The 13747-nt window shown below is 34.6% G+C and overlaps 1 long non-coding RNA gene across 1 annotated transcript; it reads left to right on the top strand.

Annotated features, from left to right (window-relative positions):
• Window positions 1-11: 11 nt before the first annotated feature.
• On the top strand, window positions 12-1835 carry LOC149807533 (uncharacterized). The gene is made up of 2 exons (XR_016422843.1): window positions 12-429; window positions 843-1835. It is a non-coding gene; the product is annotated as an uncharacterized LOC149807533 (long non-coding RNA).
• Window positions 1836-13747: the final 11912 nt, after the last annotated feature.

Here is a 13747-nt window from a genome sequence, read left to right as displayed (position 1 = left end):
TAGAAACATTCTGTTTTAATATAAATTCGCATTTATTCTTCGCCCGCCATCCCATGCATATAAATCAAGACAGAAATAATCTAATAGACAGTGAAGAGCTGCTCCTAAATATCTCCGTTGGTGGGTACTACGTTTCTAAGGGTTGGATTGCTCATCCTTAATATTTAGACGTCCTTTAATTTTTTACTTTATGTTTAAGAAATTACATTTTCTTTTATATCGTTCTCGATTGCAGAGGAAGACTATGAAATTGTTCATATATGTGTGTGCGTCCATGCATGCTTGGAGGGGAGGGGGAGGGGTAGGGCCGAGTGGTCTAAAGCACTCACCGTTACTGATCACTGCCATCTCTCCTCTGTCTGTGTGATTTAGAGTCTCGGATTCGGCCAATGTGGTTACATGAGAAAGCTTGCCAGGAACTTCTCGTAGGTAGGTGGTTCTTTCCGGCTTTTTCCCGGGTTCTTCCTCCACCATTTTTACTGGCCACCATGTATAGCATATCTTGTGTTGAAAAATGGCGTTAAACCCTATAACAACAACAATAACAACCATGCATGCTTTTGTGTGAATGTGTGTAAGCGCAATTAATATAAATTGAAAATATACTGGAATTCAAAGATGAAATAACCTGAGCCTGGAAAATGTTTGTAGATATTTTCTTACGTAATTCCATAACGAATACAAATTTTAGTATGTGTACGTTTGGTAGGATGACAGTTTTCTTCCATTAGACAGTCAAGATGCACTAGTGCGGTGACTACAGTACTGCATGTATGTATGCGAGAGTACTTGGAGTTGAGTCCCCTTTCGACTGTGTTTTTATAAACTTATTTCTCTTGCAGAAAAGGCGAAAATAATTATCAATCAAGTGCATACATTTCTTATATCATCCTGTTCCGGATCCGTACAGAATTAGTGTACTAAAGGGGACCTTACGTATGCAGTCTTACCCATCCAACTGAGAATAATTGTATACTCATGTTTTCTATTATGCATACTAAGTGCGTGTCATTGATTTATTTGTTTTAAAAAAGTGCTTATTTTATAAAATTATATTAAAAGCTGAACATCAGAAGTAATAGTGTAAGAGTGCATTTTGCCAAAAACTATATTTAAAAATCAGTTATTTTCTTGACTTAACATTTGAAAAACATGCGTGTGAGGATAACATTGCTTAAAGGTGGTGACCGTAATTTGATTCATTGTAAATGGCTGTAAAATGGTTGCTAGTATTGCCATACATGGTCAGCTAATCTGTGTTAATAGTCTATTTAAAACCGCAGTTAATAAGAACTTTTTCATGAATTCACAGATTTTAAATAAAAACTAACCGCATTGCCAATATTATATTGGTCTTACTTGTAAATATAGAAACATGAATCACAGCAAGGAATTACTCCAAGTTGAATGGAAGGCCATTTTGCATACGTTCTTAGCTTTTGAGGCAGCGATAAGTTTTCAAACAATTACGGTTATAGTATAAATCGTAGATTTTCAGGTTTGGTTTACAAGCTTATAATTTATTATCAATGGTCGGGGAATTTTAATTTTCTTGGGTTTATTACTCATGTATTTGTTACTGTTCTTTGTATAAGGTCATATTTCCAGTTGCAATGTTGTTGTTCTTAGTATTGGATTTTATTTCTAGTTATTATGGTATTGATCTAGTCAGGAACAGTAAATAGCTACCACAGTTAGTATATTTCAAATGAATATGACTCATAATAGCTTTTCAAGCAACAGTAAAGTCATTATCATTTCTCATGATATTTTGTACAGACATATTTAATTTATCTTGTAATCCGTTGCTCAAATAATAAAAAAATCTATCAGTTTGTCAGATTTTTTTAAAAAATATGGTTGTGGATAGAGAGTAACAGGACATAAAGTACTGGTTATCCACTCCGTATTTGTGTTCATCCTCGTCCTCGTCTTTCGATCTATCAAAAAGCGGTCATAGTCACACACAAATCTAACTAGTCGCTTACATATAAAAAGCAACTAGTTATGAAAAATGTTTGTTGGATTTGTTTATTATGCACTGTGTATTTTCTTTTCGTTTTTCATGAAATAGGACACGTGGATATATTGGATCGGCGGCTACGTGCAGTGTATAAATATATCGCTTTAAGTTTGGATTTGGCCCGCCCTGGAAAAATTTGTGCGAACGCCCATGGAACTACTACTACTACAATAATAATAACAACTACTACTACTACTGATACTACTAATACTACTACTAAACATAATAATAATAATAAACATAAACATAATAATAATAATAATAATAATAATAACAATAAAGCGCGTATTTGTAAATAATATAATACTACATTTATTAAAATATTTATTCGATAAATTAGATCTCGATTTTTTGCTATAAGTTTTGTTTACTTCAGGCTGAAGTGAAAGTTGGTGTGTCCCTGACTGCCTCATTCCATGTATTTTTTTCTTCATATATTTCAAATAACCATGTATGCATACCCTTGACATGGTCAAGGCGTAGTAATGAAAGGATCGATTGATGAATACATGGGTGGGTGGTTTGATTATTGTATGCATTTGAACTAGAGGCCCATGTGAGCCTGAGACTGCTGATCTGTCTGGTATCTGCCTAATTCCCCCAAAGAAAATAATAAAAAAATGCAATAGCAGTTTCCCAAAAAGAATGTAGGTCAGTAAATTAATAAATTTTTCTCTGGTGGATCAGTAGGTGTACAGATTTCTACCAGCGCTGATGACTGCTTAATAGTTTCAAGGCTTCTCTGTCGTTTGTATCTTCATCCATATTTGATTGGTACATCAGGTTACTATTTCCAGTATTGAAAGACCTTTATGCCTGGATGCTTTCTGTTAACGTTGGTCAAATTCTGTTGGGCGAATTTTTGGGAGGTAAAGTTTTTGTTTTTCTGTTTCCAGCGATGGTGGCAATATTTTTTGGCACATCGACACAATTTGTATAATTCCGAAAGTAATGCAGGTTAGGACACTTTTCTGTCAAAATCTCTTCAGCGGCGTTTGAGACTAACTTTGTCCTGTCTGTTTATATTTTTGGTAACAGTGGTCAGTTTGACAAAGGACCATCACCACTTGCATGAATTTAAATCCCTTCGTGCCAGGATACTTTCAGTCAATGTTGGCCAATTTCTGTTGATTGTGTGTCAGTTGGGGGTTGAGGGGCGGTTGCAGTGTGTCATTTTAAAAACGTTTAAAGTATTATTATTTTTGTTGTTGTTGTAATGGTTGCCATATTTTATGGCTTGCAGGAGGAATTTTTAAAATAAATTGAAAGCCGTTGCTTTCTGGCAAATTTGGCAAACTTCTATTGAGCGAGGTTTGACATGAAGTCTGGCGGCTCCGAGTGGCTGAGTGGTCTAAAAAGCTCGCCGTTACGTATCACTGTCATCTCACCTTTGTCTGCGTGGGTTCGAGTCTCAGATTCGGCCAATGTAGTTATGTGAGAAAGCCTGCCAGTAGCTTCTCCTGGGTCCGTGGTTCTTTCCGGAGGTTTTCCCGGGTTCATCATCCAGCATTAATACTGGCAATCATGTATAGTCTATCGTGTGCTGAAAAATTGCGTTAAACCCTACAACAAGAACAACAACGACATGAAGTCTTTAAAATATTCTTTTTTCTTCTGCTTTAAGTAACAACTGCATATTTCGAGTCAAATCCTGCTAAACGATGTCTGAGAATTTAAAGTTTGTCGTATTTTGAATAACCGCAGCCTTATCTGACGGCAAATCGAGATCATTGATATAAACTTTAAAGAACTTTACGTGAAATGCTTTCTCTACGATCTTGTCAAATTCTGGACAGCAGGTTTTGAGAAGAATGTCGTTAAATGGTTTTACGATTTTTATAATAGAGGCTTCATTAGATGGCACAGCGGTGTCTTTTTGTATACAATGAAAGACCTCTATGCTGGATTGCGTTCTTTCAGATTGGATCAAATGGTGAAGAGCTGATTGTGGAAGAACTTTTTTCTTTTTTGTTTTCTTCTATTTTTGTAACGGTCGCCATAATTGTCAGCAGATCGTGATCATTTCAACAAAAAGAAATTACTCCTAGTTGAGGATATTTTCCTTTAAATTTGGTCCATTCTAGAAAGAGAATTTTGAGAATAAATCGTTTAAAGTTTCTTGAATTTTAGAAACCCGGTCCGTATTCGATTGGCATCATATCACCAGATTTGAAGACTGCTAAAGGAGCATTTTTGTTAAAATTGTCAAAATTTATTAAACTTTTATTAGCAATGTTTAAAGATTTTAAATGTTTGTAACGGTTGCCATCCACTTGAACGATTTCTATGTTAGGATGGATTTTTGTCAAATTTTGACAAATTTTGGACAGGGTCTTTGGAAAAGAAGTCGATAAATGGTTTTCCTTTTTTATTAACCTTACCATGTTTGAGGACATCATTTGTGCAAGCTTAGAGACCCTTTATGTCAGGACACTTTCACCAAAATTTAACCAAGTTGTGTTGGACCGGGTTTTAGAAGTCAAGTAAAAGATTTTACATGAAGATATGTATTTCTTTGATAGAGACGATCTTAAAAGATCTGAGTGATTTAATTTAATACCAAAAGTCGGGCGACTGACAAAGTGGCATAGCAAGAAATTCCATCCACCACCAACCACAGCAAAACGTAATTCTAGTGACCTTCGAATTAAAAAAATATGATTGATGGGAATTAGGGCCTGGGACATTCACACCCAGCCCATATCCCCCGTGCTGTTACAGAAGGGGGTGGGAGCGGGATTCTTGGGATGCTGCTACGCTACCGACCTGAGAACTTATGGATTGCGAGCAATAATTTTATGTTGCTTCTGGTGGTGCTCTACAGTTTCGTAGTTTTGCATGGAAAAAGTACTTTAAGAAAATGATTCTCCAATGTTTTCCTCATTGGTCATCGTGGCCATATAGAAGAGACCTTGTATTGTTAAAATATCTTGTAAATTTATTTTGATAGTTGATTAATGGATGCAATTTTGGTTATAGAGTATATAGCTTGGCCTTAAATCAGAAATGCACCTATTAAAGAGCTTTCTGCTTCGCTCGGTATTTTGTTCATCATTAACTTCAAAAATAAACTGTAAAATAATATATATATATATAAAACAAGGAGGAAATACCTTTTTACTTTTTAGTCATTTAGTAATCTCTCCCGATGTGTCCTCCCCCAGTTCTGACTATCACCCGTGGCGGATCGCCCACCACCCCCCGCAACCCTTTTTGTACGCCACTGATATAATGCCCTGGCATTATATGATATGTCATATAATGTATAATATGATCTTTGTTTCTCCGTCCGAATGTGCTCTAGGAACATTTTCAAGTTCTTCCATGTTTTATGGATGCGACATTTTTATGTTTTGGTTTCCAATTTTCACGCGACAAAGAGCCTTATGCGAACACATGGTACCTTTTATAATATATTTAATTTAAGGTATGTTATTCCCACCTTTGTGCTTAATCCACTCAATTTCTTTTTTATTTCTCTTAAGTAAAAGATCTTGCGAGATAAAAATAATATTTTAAAAATCTGTGACGATGATGATGTTAGATTATTCAGGATTCAATACACTTGATGGTGAAGGTGAATTGGAAGGGATGATTCCAGCCAAGCAACTTTATTCTTACGTAACAAGATGCTTAAATAACTGTTACCAATGTCCAGAATGGTCGACAGAGAGGGAGTAGACACAATATCTGTGGAAGGCAAATTTAAATTAACCATTCTGCTAGTTTATCGCTAGAAACATAGAAACATGCCTAAATGATAAATTTAGCGTTCAATTTCGTGAAGGGAGACAACAGTTAGTTACAATATTTATAATTTGCTTAAGTTATGTCGGCAGTGTCATTTTGTATGATAGCAAAATATTTAGTACAAGTGTTTAGTGTGTATCTAATTTGCTTGCTGTAATACTGACTTTGGGGCCGTCCATAAATGACGTCACGCACCTGGGGGGGGGAGGGGTTTACACATTTGTGACGATGTGTGACGAGGGGAAGGAATTTGTTTAAGAAATGTGTGACGAGTGGGGGTAGGGGTCAAAAACCGGCCAAAATCGCGTGACGTTATTTATGGATGGCCCATTTTGTAATATAGTTGATTCATTGTGCAATTAATTTATATATGCCATGTGGACGGCTTGAGAGCTATAACTTTGAAAATACATAATAATGATCCATGCAGTGCAGTATTTTGGTTTGAATACATTATATGCTAAAGAAAGACGCCGATGTGTTCGACATACATCAAAACAGAACTCGTGCGGTTACTTACAAACCATAAAAGACTTGATAAATCAGCGATTGAATGTGTCCCAGCTTGCGTCCATTTCTTTCGAAAGGTTTGAATTGATTCAACAGGGAAAAATCACTGCGTTCTTCAAGGTCACTTAACGATGCTATCGAACATTTGATAATGGTATATCAGAAAGGTAAATAACGTCAGGAAAAGAATATCGGAAAGGTAAATACCATCATGAAAAAGAACAAAAACAGATACAAAAAATACCAGCACATATAATGTGTCACGATGGATGGTTACGGATCCATTGACCGGAAGATGCTTTGAAGTTTGTTATATATTAATGAAAAATGTGTTGTCTTCACAAGATTTCTTGCAGAGAAAATAAAGACACAATGAACAAAATAAAAGAATAACATATTGAAAAGGAAATTAATTATTTTACACGAACACGCACGCAGAAGATTTATATTTTAAATGACAAAATAATTTAAAACAAATCTTACTGAATGATTTCAAAATTATTGTAATTATGGTTCTAAAAAAAAAATATTATGTAATTTAGAGCGGTTTATCTATTTCAATAAATATTTTACTTTGCTATCAGCATTCATTATGCACAATGAAATATATGTTTTGGAAGCTTTTTCGTGTAATTTAAGTAATCCAAACAGATATATTACATGTACCTAACATACATACATACATACATACATACATACATACATACATACATACATACATACAACATACATACATAACCTAACATACATACATATATATATATATATATATATATATATATATATATATATATATATATATATATATATATATATATATATATATATATATATATATATACATATCACCTAATTCATTTAATTTGAACTAAGATTAATATCTGATGAGATAGATGTAATCTACCAGACTGTCAGATCAATGATTGGGTATTTTAGTAGAGTATTGAGTACCTGAGGAGATTGGCAGGTGGATCAGATGCAGGTATAAATGTTTCTTAAAATAGTGCTTACCTTAAACAATTGGAGTACTTCATTTGCATTATGTCAGTTTTCATTTCAAAAAAACAAATATCGTTATAATATAGTTTTTAAACTTTCTGAGTTAGGCACCCAATATTAATGAATTACACAGTGGAACGTGTGGTAATGCGGTCTTTAAATATGTAGTGAAAATGTCTAGAAAAACAAATTCTATTAATCTGTTTTTCTTCTCGTTTATCAATAAACTTTGTGTATGCAAAACATTACATGGACAAAGCGGACCGCTCCGATGGCCTAGTGGTTAGAGCGTCCGCCTCGATTGTGGGAGGTCGCGGGTTCGAATCCCGGCGGAGTCATGCCAAAGACTTATAAAAATAGTACTAACAGCTACCTGGATAGGTGCTCAGCATTGAGAGGTTAGTATTAGGGCTGGTCGGTCTGGTATCAGAATAATGTGACTGGATGGGACACCATGCTACATGTCTGCAACATGATGCCCCTGTCTTTATTAGACATCACTATCATCTGCCACACTGCATACATCGTAACGATATGACTGAAAAATGTTAAAGCTACGTTAAAAATCCATATCACATACACAAACACACATACACACAGACACGAGCGAAACATGTTCGGAAATCTATAAGTAGACTATTTATTACTTGTCATACTGTACCTCTACTTCAGTTTGTTATGAATATAGATCTACTACTAGATTCATACAGCACTTACATGCTATATTTCGGAATGCTATATCTCGGAATTTTAGTGTTGGTTGCATCCTTGCTTTGCAACGTCCTCAATACAGATCCCCAGTCATCTTCACAGACGTTTAATGTTACGTGGTGTTATCAGTTGTGGGCAGTGAGAAATTAAATCTTTCTGAAATGCGATATACTCGAAATTGCAACGTGTTATTAAAAAAATCAAAGATATACGATTATAAACAGAAATTGCAACTGATGTATGTGAACGATAAGGTGCAGTTCACAAAGATATCATAAACTTGTGACTTACACTTAAGACGGAATGTTGATCATCAAAAGTCTAATGTTGTGAAGGTACAAACTTCCAACTGATTTGAAACATTGAACAGATTGAACTGAACAGACTGAACAGGCAACAGTTTTATGCACGTGCTTGCTATCAAATTTTGGGCAAAATATCACACCATTAACTTAAACCAGGAAGACAAAAATCAAAAGTAGATATAAATTAAGGATTTACGCCGCTAATAAAATGTTGGTGGAAAGTTGGAGGCCCTCACTTTTCAACACGAACATTTCCGTTTGTGACCAAACTTGTCGAAACAACGAGTCATGCCATTGTTTAGTGCTTTGAGTTAACTTTTACCTCAGTACCTAATGTCTTGAAGTGAAGTTTTACTGATATTCTAAGAATAAGAGTATGTGATACAAGACAAGTCAAAGAGTAAGAATATGTGATACAAACAAAGTCTAAGAGTAAGAATATGTGCTACAAGACAAGTCAAAGAGTAAGAATATGTGCTACAAGACATGTCAAAGTGGTTCAATCGCCATATGTATCTTTAAGAAAATCTCAATCCGTTAAATTGACAATGTTGTTTGCTTCAGAGTACAGTCTATCTTAAGCCATCTGTCTGAATGGAGTTTCGAATGATGTTATAAGGTGACAAATGTAAGGTCATGTGACTGAAGTACCATACTCATATAAAGATAAAGCTTCGTGCATATATCTGAGTTTATGAGGATACATCTTAATAACTAAACCGCTATTTCAGTTGTAAAGACCAAATGATTCATTTTTGGTTTACCCTGAAATATTTAACTTTTACAAATTTTGAAAATGTCATAGTTTTACCAAAGGTACCACCCAGGTAGCTTACCGGAAGTACGATGCCCGCAAACTTTAAAATGGCAATTTTATTTTTTCAATCATTGCGTCAGTGTATAGCGTATTAATGGTGTACACCTCAGGCTAAACATGAGAAAAGCTTAGATCCATGAACAACATCTGGAAATTTCCATAATACTGGCATGCACACTTTGGAATCAAAAGAGTGTCAAAAACTCTTTTATATGTTTATTTTCAATTATCTGAAAAAATATAAATGTCGGGAATGGTACATTTTACAATCTGATGCCTTCAGAGACAAACATTTCGTATATTCCATACAACTGACCATACAAGGTGCCTTAATTTTTGCCTTATAAGTCCATGGTTAAATGGACAAATTGGACTCTTTTCTATAGACAATGATAATATTTCTTGTTAAGACCATCTAAGCAGTATTCCGGTTATATAACTTATTTCAAAGGGGGCGCACAGAGAGAGAGAGAGAGAGAGAGAGAGAGAGAGAGAGTCTTTCCTGAAAAGAATTAATAGTACAGTAATCCTGTGAAACTATTTAAGAAACTTTTAATGTCAGGAAAAAGGAAAAGAATTAATTTATACTGGGCTCTAAATCCAGTGATATTGCGAGCGTACAAGAACTTACAACTATAAAAGAAGCGAAAGCTGTCGTGATTCTACGGATAAGTTAAATAAACATGAAAACCAAGCACAAGATTTCATCAGATATTTATGCATTTACAACCCATATGTTACAATTCGAAAGCGTGTCATGCATAATTTACACCGATACTACCCAGTTTTCGAGTATCCGTAATTCTTAGCTATATTCTGTGTAAAATGAATGTTAAAACTTCTATTCCAGTAACAAATTTATTATCCTTCATAAAACAATATGTAAATAATGCGCGGATCTATTCGACTTAAATTGGATTTAGGGCGTACTAAATGACATTTTAATCGTCAAGATGCCATTTTTGTTCCCGAATTACAAGGGGCACTCGCAACATTACGACCAAAATTAGAACTTCCTTGTAAGTAGGAATGTTTTCTGAACAGGTAGTTTGATTGTAGGATTCTCGCATGCGCACACTTATTATGTTTAACTCTTATGATTTTTGTTAAAGTTATGCCTCGGTGCACAGACCAGGTCTCCTTAAAATTAAGCAACTCGCATGTGACGAAGGCAGCTACTGTTGCACTTCGTATAAACGACAATAGTGCTCTAAAATTCGACTGATGGTAAACACATTTAATTAATTTTGTATGTATTTCGTAATCGTGTTTCAAAGATTCACTCGATCGGAAGCAGATGTTATTTTGCGAAAACGATAAACAAGTATATTATAAATAAAATCGATCCAATAGTTCGATTCTTCAAATTGTCTCAAAATAATACTCGCCTTCGGTGATTACGATCAGGAATTATATATATACATATGTATATATACTAGCTGAGCAATTTAAAATTAACAATGGGGTTTCGAGACTTACCATTCTCCACTTTTTGATTAAGCTATTTTCCTTTGAATGCCGTTTTTTTTTTGTTGTTGCGCGTAGCACACAACAAAACCGCATCATATATTTTTGATGAGTTACATTTCATATTTCCTATACAGTTATTGACATTGCTGCCATTAACTTCATTCTTCATATGAATAATTTATTTTCAAACTCATTTATAACGATTTTAATATTGCCTGAGCGATTTCAACGACTGCAGAGACTGTAGATACAGCCGCCTAGCCAGCCCTTCGAAACAGACATTGATCGACCATTTTCCAGCGGCAGTCAAACCTTTTCGACGACTGCTAAGTGACATCTCACATCAATTATATGCTTCACAAAATACCCAGATCAACCATTTTCATTTTCTACTCATTTGTTTACTTCGTATTGATGTTTTACTGATGCCGGATGCTTTATGCAGTTTAGGATAAAACTGATGGGATACTTTTTAAACAACTTTTTTTATCCATAGCAACACCAGTTTATCTTTTGTTTGGAGACAATCTCAGTTTGGAGCGATATTAATACCACAGTCGCGTCTTTATTGAATTGGTCAGGAGGAGGTAATTTAGGCTATGTCGGATCAGACTTGACAATTGTTATATAATACTAGTTCGATTTGCTGCTTTAATTTTCTTTGAGCCATTCAACATTTAACAACAAAAAGCACTGTTTTGATAGACTTAAAATCAAGCATAATGTGTGAATGACGTCAGCCTCATTAAAAATTTGCTTCAATCAATTTTACACTGAGTGATCACAAGCATCATATTGACATTTTCCAAGGACGCCATGGCGTTTCATAAATATTTGTGAGCATGACCCATACAAATATCTGTTCAATAAATGAGACAGTAATAATGGAGGATATTTGTTTGGCAAATAATACAGATCAGAAGTGTCAAGTGAGGAAATCAATGACTTAGAGTATTGAAAGTGGACCTATCTACAGTTGTTTTATTGTCAATGGAAATTTCAAGTACTTTATTTGCCCAAGGATTTAATATGTAAATTCACCAATCGGGTCACATTATCACAGGGAAATTGGATAAGTATGTACGTATGACTGCAAATTCTGTCAGGCGGGTACAAGTGGCAGAAGGCTAACATTACCTGACAATGTTATAAGGAACCAAACGCAATTATAATGTGTGACTTGTACAAGAATGGAATCGCATATTCAGCTTATGATCAGAAATGGTACGAAGGGAAGAAATTCATATTAAGTTCTGTGTGCCATACAGAATATCATTACCTGGGCATGTATGAGAACAAATGACGATGTCGCGATTAAGTCCTGCAAAATTGAGAGACACTTTCTTGAAAGATCGAGACCTGTTCGAAGTAATGCGTTCAAGAAAGTTAAATCAAGTTCAAATCAAGCTGATGCGAAATCACAGAAAGCAAATAAGAGCCATCGAAATTGCCGAAAAATCTTTTTTCTCTGGATATGAAACAAAGCGGGTTCTTTTCTTGCAAAAAATGGCAGAGCGGGTCAAGCAAAGGAACAAAATCAAAACTGATTTTGGTACGGAGGGAAAACACACGAGAGAAATTCATAGAAGTGTTTTGAAACTTTACCATGGGACAAACGAAGAAACTCTTGCAGAAAATCCAAATTCGGGTCCGAGAGTAAACAAGGATTGTCTTGAGCATTCCATTGATACAACATTCGAAATGATATCAAACAAGAAGCAAACAGAAATTAGACTAAATTTAAATTCAGATGTGTTTGATTCTGATGTACATGGTTCGGAATTTAATAACACTGTAAAAACTATGATACTACATAGAAGAATAAAGACAAAAATGAAAAATGAGCCTAAAGGGAAGGCAGCTGATGGAAAAGAGTCGAAAGAGTACACTTTTGAAACACAACTTGCAAAGCATATACCAAAGACAGAAATTATCGATTTAAAAGAAAAACCAAAATTCGTGGAAAGGTTGAATTCATTACCGGAATTGAAGATGTTGACAAAGCCAATGGTGAGCATGAAAATAGGGGAAGTGACTCCAGATGGGAGATTGATTCTTACGAAGGAGGACTATGACGAATATTTGAAAAGATTTCGACTAGCACGTGATGCGCGTCTTCACAGAGCACGGAGAAAAAGCGAGACATTGGAGCAACTTGTCGCAAGTTTCCACGTGCAGGATGATGTACCATATAGCGCAGTTGGAATTGAAAATACGATGAATGATTCAGGATAATAGTTGCCAACCATGGTCGCTCGTATAAGTTAAATTTCAAGCATCGACAAAGAATGCTAAAACAAATTCTCAGCCATCACTGTCACAACTTACATACTTGATAAATATATAATTTTACTACAGCTTCTTATAAAGATGTGTTAATAAATAGGAAAACGTAAAACATTAGATTAATAAGTATATGTCTACACTTAATCTTAACATCTTTAAAGCAGGTGTTAATAGAAAGCAGTGGCAAGTATTTTCTCGAAAAAAAATATTTTTGTTTATTTCTTTCATGAAAATGTCATGATGTTAAAATATTAATATACATTGAAAACATTATGTTTTGTCTTAAGTTACAAAGATGAACTTTGAAAATTAATCTGTGATTTTCTATGCTGAATAAAAATTGAAACGAACCCCGGAATCATAGTATGGGAAAAAGAACTGATTTTTTTATCATGCAGAAATGTTAATTTTAGTATCTATCAGGCAATTCCAGGCTGAAAATGTGTTTATTAACATTTCCCGTGTCCGAATATCTAAATTACATCCGGGGCACATAGTCTACCCTACGCACCCTTGTAAAAATACCTTCCTGTAGAAAGATACTCTTAAAATTTTGGAAAAAGGTTTTAGTTTACTTAGACACCTGAATTTATCAATTGCTCTCCAGGTGGCGCTCTTGGCTCTCAAAGTACATTTGCCATATCAAGCTGAAAACAGCTACTTTCGTGTAGAAAGTCTGCTCCTGCTTTAAATTCATTTTCCAATGAATTCTGAAAAGGAAACCGAATATATATATATATATATATATATATATATATATATATATATATATATATATTAATTAAGATAGTTATCAGCAGATCTAGCAGTGCTATTCTAAACGTTTATATTTTGTTCGAAGAAAATGACTGAGATGACAATTTAAAGAGGCACACC

This window comes from Sinohyriopsis cumingii, chromosome 1, assembly GCF_028554795.1.
Source record: "Sinohyriopsis cumingii isolate HCF-2022 chromosome 1, ASM2855479v2, whole genome shotgun sequence".
Lineage (NCBI taxonomy): Eukaryota > Metazoa > Mollusca > Bivalvia > Unionida > Unionidae > Sinohyriopsis > Sinohyriopsis cumingii.
This window is presented reverse-complemented; position numbering and strand designations above follow the sequence as displayed.